The following is a 9,216-nucleotide window of genomic DNA, read 5'->3' on the forward strand; positions in this document are numbered from 1 at the left end:
CTTGTGTTCCCTCTCTTGCTGTGTCTCTCTCTGTCCAATAAATAAAATCTTAAAAAAAATGAATATATATATATATATTCAAAGAATTAAAGGAAATATGTTTTATTGAATGAATATATATCTTAGCAGATAAATGTAGTTAGTGATGGAAAAGTAAGTGACCTTAAAAAATGAATCAATAGATATCTCATCTGAAGAGCCGAGGTAAAATATATACATTAAAAAAGACTGAAGAAAAATAAATAGAAGTTTATGAAGCTTGGAGTAATATTAAATAGTCTAACATACATGTAATAAGAGTCCCAGAAGGAGAAGAAATACAGATAATAAATAAATAAATAAAATAAATAAATAAATGCCAAATTTGATCAAAACATCCAATTTCAGATCTGTCCTGCACCGGGGCGCTAGGGCTTGGGTGGAGGGGTGGTGAGGTCAGGGGTGTTGCAGTGTGGACTTCTCCGCGTTTGTCCTCCGCCGCCCCCCGCCCCCCCTCCTCCCCGCTCTGATCTGTGATGGGCAGCAGCGCGCTTGGAGGCACGGTAAAGGGCATACAGGCCTCGGCGCAGGCCGGCTGCACCATGGTCCAGCTCACTACTGTCCTGTTCAAAGCCTACCGCGGAAGCCAGTTAACCATCGGCCTTGCCCTGAGTGGCTGTACCAACTGGCCTTTCTACCGCATTGTGGCTGCTGACAACAAGTGTCCCAAGGATGGCCATTTCGTGGAGCAGCTGGGCTCCTATGATCCACTGCCCAACAATCACAAAGAGAAAATCGTTGCTCTCAACTTAGACCAGATCCGGCATTGGATCAGCTGTGGGGCCCACCTAAGCCTGTGGAGAAGGTTCTGGGTCTTTCTGGCTTTTTCCTTCTGCATCCCGTGATGATCACAAATGCTGAGACTGTGAAGAAAATGGACATGCGAAGTCCTCTTAGCATCTCAGAAAACAGATACAGAGGCTACAGAAACAAAAATGAGCTGACTTCAGTGAGCAGAGCATTGGGGAAAAGGTCAACACTTAAAACACTTGTGCAAAGCTCTTAGTTTTATTAGATTTGGAGGTCAATGAATGGAGTTTTCTGAGTCAAAAAAACAAAAACAAAACCCATCCAATTACAGATCTAATAAACCCAAGTAGGTCTAAGAAACAAAGTAATTTGGCACATCATGATCAAACAGGCAAATATCAGGAGAAAACCTTCAAAACATGTACAGAAATATGGTATATTACAATAGTATATCAAAGATAAAAATGGTAGAAAAAATTATCAGAAGCAATTGAAGACAGAAGATAATGAAGAAGATAATGACATGACAGCTTTAAAAAGCTAAGCACAATAACAACAAAATTGCCTTTCATCCAATAATTCAATATTCAGAAAGAATATCCTTTAAACTTTAAAGTTAAAATAAATGCATTTTCAGGTAACTGAAAGCTTAGGGAATCTGACACCAGACCTGAACTATAAGAAATAACATATTTTTTTAAGCTGAGGAACTAAATAGAAACTTGAATCTACAGAAGAAAAAACATGAACACTGAAAATGGTAAATAAATAAGTAATATACTCATCAGGTCTTATATATATTTGAGGAAAAGTAATTCAGGGGATATAGGTAAAAAAGAATGGTGTGATGGGTTTTATGTTATATAAAGTTGTCAAGGAATGCCAGTGCCTCACGGATAAGGGGCATTTCATTATAGATCTAAAGAAAGTGAAGGAGTCAGCCATGAGGATGTCTAAGAGATGAACCTTTTAGACAAAAAGTAAACAAAGTAAAGACCCTGAAATGAAACTATGCTTGGGGTAGTCAAGGGTTGAGAAGGAAGTCTGTGTAGCTAGTATGGACAGAGGGAGAATGGAGAAAGTATTAGAAAATATGGACCAGATGAAGTTCCAGGTCATGGTGAGTATTTGGCTTTGCTCTAAGTATAACAGGGAGCTACTGCAAGGTTTTGAATGAAATGACATAGTTTATCTTTAATTTTAAAAGGGTCACTCAGGTTCCTGCAATAAGTAGAGATGTGGAATGCTAGAGATGGGGAGTGGATGCAAAACAATCAAAATCTGAATATATTTTCAAGGAGGAGCCAACAGGATTTAAGGATGGATTTAATACAGAGAGTGAAAGAGAAAACAAGGATGATTTACTAATTTTCTGGGAAGTTGATGTAATGAAGACTTTTGGTGATGTTTCAGTTAGCATTCATCAAAAAAATGGATGGCATACTGAAATCGGGTAATTTGAAAAGAGTTTAATAAAGGGAAGAGACTATTTACAAAGGCTGGATCTGGGAAAATCAAGAAGGGTTTGTACAGGACTCTGGGGGCTAAAAACTGATGAGAGAGTGGTTGCCATTATAGTCCCTAAGTCTAAAAGAAGCAGCAGTTACCACAAACCATAAAGAGGACTTCCAAAAATACGATTGCCCTAAGAAAACTGTGTTCTTCAGTAATTAAAGAATATTAAAAGTTCAAGATACATCAGTATGACCTCACATTTCTTTAATAAAATAATAAAGCAACTTCACATTTCTAAAAAACAGTAAATGTATAACCTTATTTTTTATGCAAACAAATGATCCTTAAAATAAAGTTTAGACAGCAGGCAAATGTAGATCTTAATGGTCAAATTTTAGATGTACTATAGTTTTCTAACTGTTTTCATCTCAATGATGTAAATGTTGACATGTTTATCCAATGAATTCTAATTGTGAATAATTATGACTCAATTGTAGCTGCACAAATTTTAAAAATATAATTTTAAGTTTTAAAATATCAGTGAAATTTACAGTAAAATCCAATTTATATCAAATTCAAAATTACACTATATATATATATAGTGAGATTATAAGGAAAAAAGAAAGCATAAGATATTCAGAATATCTGTGTTAAGACTGTGAACAATATCGGGAATACTCTCAAATTGGCTTGTGTGAGTACACAGATTCTTTATATTCCATATACGCATTAAGTATATTTTTTGATATGCATGAAACATAACATTAAAACTGAATAAAAACATGTAAAAGGCTGAGTTCCAAACAGGAAAAATACATCACACTTGTAAAACCCTTTCTATATGCAAAGCAATATATTTAGAGATTAGTCATACTTTTTTCATAAACATTTAAGTATTTGTATATCCATGCAATTAAGAATAACACTTTGGTAAAGTTCCAAAAATGTTTTTGTGGATGGCAGCTTTTAACCATTCAACTAATTGTCTCCTCAAAATTCCTGACATTTCTATTTCATACCTTTGGCCAACAAACTTCCTCTACTCAGGAAATGGATATTTTCACAATATTATTATCTTAGTTAATTGTCCACCGACATATTATTATAATTAAAAATGCATTTTAATGGTTCATTGCTTTAAACAGTGTTTTGTAAAACACTGTTGTTGAATTCCAGAGAAGGGGGCTTTCTATTTTTAAATGTTATTTGTATAGGTAATTTTTATTATTTTAAAGTCTTAGAAGAGTTTAAAGACTATTTAGAACTATATTAATTTTACATTTTCTACAATTAAAAATAGATCCTTTTCATTTATGTGATCACAGATGGCCAGTGTTTGACCAGAAGAAAACTGGAGAAAATCTAAACATATTTAGAAAAGGGTGCTTTGTTTTCTTTTCCCTTTAAAACATTATATTGTAGATAGATTTTCTATTTTAATTTAAAATATTGTTTGAGAGAACTAGTAATGTCTGGCAAAATATGGTTTTGTTTAAAGAGTACTTAGAGCTCTGTTAACTTGAAATTTACTGCAACTTAAAAAATCCTTTTTATCTATGCAAGCACACAGTTGGCAAGTCTAGGTAAATGACAAGATTGTGCGCAATATTTAACAATGCACCATATTGCAAACAAAAAAGCAGGTTTTCATTCATGTAATCATTAGGATCTAATTAAAAAATTAAAAGTCTTTCAGCATTTTGACAGTTCTCTATGCATGTCATTCAAGAAGATATGGCAGGTAGATTAAAAAATTAATCTCTCAAAAGGCAAAATATTCAATATAAACTTAAAGTGGCTTAAAATGAACCAGTGACGTTTGTCATTCTTGTTATTCTTATTTGGCTGCATAGTTTCCACATTAGTGCTTAAATCAAACCTTTTAGCATTGTCCTTAAAAGCCCACTTAAAGCCTTTTATTATAGCACAAGACTTCAGTTCTTTTTTTTTTTTTTAAGATTTTTTATTTATTTATTTGACAGCAAAGAGAGACAGCGAGAGCAGGAACACAAGCAGGGGGAGTGGGAGAGGGAGAAGCAGGCCTCCTGCAGAGCAGGGAGCCCGAAGCAGGGCTCGATCCCAGAACCCTGGGATCATGATCTGAGCTGAAGGCAGACGCTTAATGACTGAGCCACCCAGGTGCCCCAAGACTTCACTTCTTGGTGTAGCTATGGGCTCAAAGCAATCTGATTCATGCTAATTCAACTTCCCTTTCCTTTGCCTCATTATTTTTCAGATACCCTACATCATAATTTTCTGATGCCATAATTCTCCTTAACTCCTTGTCTCCTTTCTTTCTAGCCTTTTGTAAGGGAATTTTGCTTTGTTTTTTTTAAATCATTTCTTCTATTATTTTACCTCAGTATGTTCTTTATTACATAATTCTTTTTCATGAATTTTATTCTTTTTCTTTGTTTACTCTTTCAGTTCAGACAAAAACACACTTAAGATCCTTCATGCCACCAGTGCCTTGACATTTCTGTGTGCAAGGTGTCATCTCTACAACATTTTTCATCCCTTCCTGAGACCATCACAAGCTACTTTTTGTCCTTATTCTTGTGCTAAAATTGCTTTCTCAGAGTATTAGCTTCTGCGAAATTATATGAAATAAAGAAGAAAAAGGATCCTACATGGATGGCGAAATGGAGACCCAAGGAAATAAAAATATCTGTTTATTGTAACAAATATATTAACAAACATGGATTCAGAACTTGACATCTATGATTTCTTATTGGGTAAATTTATACAAATTGTAAAACTAACCTACATCATAGTTTCCTTTTCTAAAAAGAATAAATTAATATTAGCTTTCTTTTTTGCTGCATTGTTGTCAGTTAAATAAAATAATGTTTTAAGATTTTATGCAAGTGACTGCCAAATAATAAGCACAAGCCAAATATGTGTGTGTGTGTGTGTGTGTGTGTGTGTGTGTGTGTGTGTGTGCTCCTAGTATTAAAAATAATCTTTTGGCATTACTTAACCAAAAAATCTTTTGGTATTACCTAACTAAAGAGAGAACTGATTTAAGTTGAAATAAAACCACAATATTCAGTGTCTGTAGAATGCATATATGCATATTCTTGTATCTTAATACTGATATGAAATCCATATTTTTAATTATAGACAAAATTATTACTCATCATTGTCAGGAAACTGTAATATCTATTTATATGACCATCTAATAAACAACCTTAAATCCTATCACATTTTGGGATTCCAAGAATGGTAAATTCTGTAGAGTTTAAATATAGTTAATCTTCTTTTAAATTGAGTCATGTTATTATCTTTTATTGATACATGTGACTATCAATGAAAGCAGCTCCTGTCAAAAGTGAAAACTAAATAAATGATCATTTGTATTAAGTGAATAAATAGGTGTTGGTTAATTTCTTAATTTTTAAAAATATAGATGATATATTTTCACTTTTTTTATCATTTAGGAAAATATGTCAGCATGACCAGAATTTTCCCTTCTATAAGATCACAGAAGTAAAAATACTTTTCTATACAGGTCAGTGGACTAATAATTACAGCCAAATATTGCCAAGGTCACAATATGGCATTTCTAACACAGGACTTAGAATATAGTCTCAAGGAGTCCATCTTAACAAGTCAAAGTATCATATTTTCTAAGTTCTTATTAAATGTATATATATGCTCAATTCCATAAGTATATCATAACTTAGAAATCTAATTTCTAATATAGCAGTACAGAAGGAGAATATATAAATCAAATTATATGAATTCATAAGAGTAACTTATTTAATCTGAGACTGTCATAGGGTGGAATGATTCATGTGTTGGTACCATGCCTCTTAGCATTCATTCTGAAGAATTAACTATAATAATAGAAACAAAGAAACCAGGAGTTGATAAAATCATCCACTGATTCTTTAATATTTTGGGGGTTATGTAACTGTCCCTCATAGAAGCTATCAATAATCTTTGAATAAAAATACAGATATGTGCAAGGAAAACAACTTTTCCACAAGTCCTAGAACTGCATTAGCAGAAGTAAAAGGGACACACAAACACACACACACACACACACACACACACACAAAACATCAATATGATCAGCCTTGAAGATTCCCAGAGCTATACACAACTTGCCTATATCTCTGGTCATATCAACACAAACACTCAAGTTCCTGTTCATGAGACTCCATCCATCTTCATATGCTTTTCATAAATCCTTCATTCTCTCTCCCCTTCCAGAAATGTCCAAATCTCCAAACCACCAAAACAAGATATAAACAAGATATGATCACTGTCCCTAAACAGTCAACAACAATCTTATTTTTATTGTTTGCATAATATAACATTAATATTCTGAGTATATCTGGGCAGTAAGTCTTTCAAAAGTCTTTGAAGATTGGCTGATTAATTTGTTAATTGATTGACCTCATTGGCAGACCATCCAAGTGAACTCATTCTGAGAATTTTGTTTAATAAAATTGTATGCTATTAAACCAAAGGTTAGCCTTTGTAATTGTTTTCATTGAAGAAATCTGATTTTCCAGTACCCCCCCCAAGGGCCTTGCTTGCTTTGCTACAATTAGTTTTTCATTTCTAAGGTCCTTATTTTGATGACCCAATGCTCCTCAATAAGCAGAAAAATATAATCTTATCTTTGGGGAAGATTTTATAGATAAGGGTGGAGGGTCTTACTTCAAGTAGATAAAATATAAGAGAAGTTACATTTATTTAAATTACAAATTTGAATTTCATTTTGTACTGCAGCAGAAACCAATCAATCTTCATGGGAAACAAAGAGTGTGAAGCGTGTATGATGGAAGCAGCATGTAAATGTGATGCAGTTTTATAGAAGCACTTGTTATAAGAGCTCCACAAGACTGATTAACTAAAAGTGTTTTATATTAATGTATTTTAGCTTCAGTAATTTTTACATGAACTACAATCTAAGTATTATATGTGTTTTAAAAAGCAAATTTGACAGAGACATAAGAAAGGATATCGTAGAATGCATATTTCTTTGCAACAGAATCTAATGTGGGATATCAGAAATTATAGTTTATTATTCCGAAGCAAAATGTAAATTTAAAAAAAATCATTCCAAAGTACAAAGTGGAAAAATTGATTTCTCTCTCTATAAAATACAGTCTGCAACTTACAATGTTTCAACTTACAATTTTTCAACTTTTACAATGGTGCAAAAACAATATGAATTCAATAGAAACTGTACACTGAATTTTGAATTTTGATCTCTTCCTGGGCTAGTCATATGTGGTACCATAGTCTCCCACAATGCAGGGCAATGGCAGTGAGCCACAGTTCCCTGTCAGCCACATGATCGTGAGGGTAAACAACCAATACACTTACAATCCTTCTGCACCCATACAACCACTCTGTTTTTCACTTTCAGTACAGTATTCAAAAAATTACATAAGATAGTCAAAACTCCATTATAAAAAGGCTTGGTGTTAGATGATTTTGCCCAACTGTAGGCTAATGTAAGTGTTCTGAGCACATTTAAGGTAGGCTAGGCTATACTATGAACTCCCATAGATTACGTGTATTAAATGCATTTCAACTTATGATACTTTCAACTTATGATGAGTTTAGCAGGGCATAACCCCATCATAAGTCAAAACAGATTCTGATTTAACTATCCAATTTCTTAATTAAATCAACTCTAATGTTAACATTAAATTCTTAGGCAGAATATGTATTATCAACATCGAATGAATAAAGAGTCATAATTTTTACATCTTCCACTTCCAGCCAGGATTGCATAGGAAAGCAATATACTTTCCTTATAAAAGGATATAAAAACTTTCTTACAAAGACTCAAAAGGGATTTTCAGCAAAGATAATGAGGTAATAACTAACATACAAATGTCCTTCCTAGAAATATATTAAAATGAGAACTTTGTCAATAAAAGCCAAAAATAGAGAAAAGAAATATATTAAAATGAGAACTTTGTCAATAAAAGCCAAAAATAGAGAAAAGAAATATATGTTATAATTGAAATGCACTTTAAAGAATTTCTCCTGAACAAAGTAAAAATGAAACTGAATTAAAGATAGATATTTTCAAAAAAGAAGTTCAATGTCATAAAAGGTAAGTAAAGAAAATATTGTGAGAACACCACAAACCATCTTAATTGGGATAACAGATTAATAGTAGCCATTTTTTAAAATCTCTGGATGATTTATTTCAGGTGTTTTTTTTTCATTTATCTGTATTTTCTAATTTATATATAGATCTCATGCTGACCAAAATTATAAGCAGAATCCTTGTAAGACATTCAAAAGAGTAGAAAGCATGAACCCTATCTAAAAGGATATGTAATCCAACTTAAGCAAACAGAAATGAGTGAATTAAAATACATGAGCACATATACAAAGTATATACACACACACATATAATTATATATAACAAGATAATACTGCTAGGAGAAATTAATACAGTGGGCATTAGAGTGGGCAGTTGGTAAAAAAAATCTTTTCAAAAATATGTTTCTGAGAAAAATAATTTCCAGTGGAACAAACTTTGAGAAACACCCCTTGATAAATGCTCCCTTGGCTAAGTTTAATTCCTTCACTTCACACTTCCTGCCATTTTTGTCTTAGGACAAAAGGCATCAAAATGGCAGCTCAGTAACGGAGTAAGGGAATGACAGAGAGGAAATCTCTACCAAGGAGAAGAAAGAGCAGTCACTGGAAGTTGGAGAGAAAAGATTGAGTATCACCAGCATTAGACTGGCACTAGTGACTAGATGGCATAGGTGAATGCTTGTAGGTCAGCAAGGACTCAGAATACATGAGGACATGCATGAGGATGCAGGGTAGCCACACATACTCTTGACTTTAAACCCCATGTAGACAGTGACCTTCTGCTTTTGTACAGAGCTCTTGGAAAAGAATGCTGAGAGAGCTGTATTTTTACAACTTTGGTAGTAAACTGAACTTTAAGTAAACAGAAAATACATGACATGTCCCACGGGC

General features: G+C 33.2%; 1 pseudogene; it reads left to right on the top strand.

The window, feature by feature from the left end:
* The first annotated feature begins 566 nt into the window (after nt 1-566).
* On the top strand, nt 567-1,029 carry LOC114209375 (small ribosomal subunit protein bS16m pseudogene; annotated as a pseudogene).
* The last annotated feature ends 8,187 nt before the right edge of the window (nt 1,030-9,216 follow it).

Source organism: Eumetopias jubatus, unplaced genomic scaffold, assembly GCF_037043125.1.
Source record: "Eumetopias jubatus isolate StellerSeaLion01/CBP00866 unplaced genomic scaffold, mEumJub1_p1.0 scaffold_3, whole genome shotgun sequence".
Classification (NCBI taxonomy): Eukaryota; Metazoa; Chordata; class Mammalia; order Carnivora; family Otariidae; genus Eumetopias; species Eumetopias jubatus.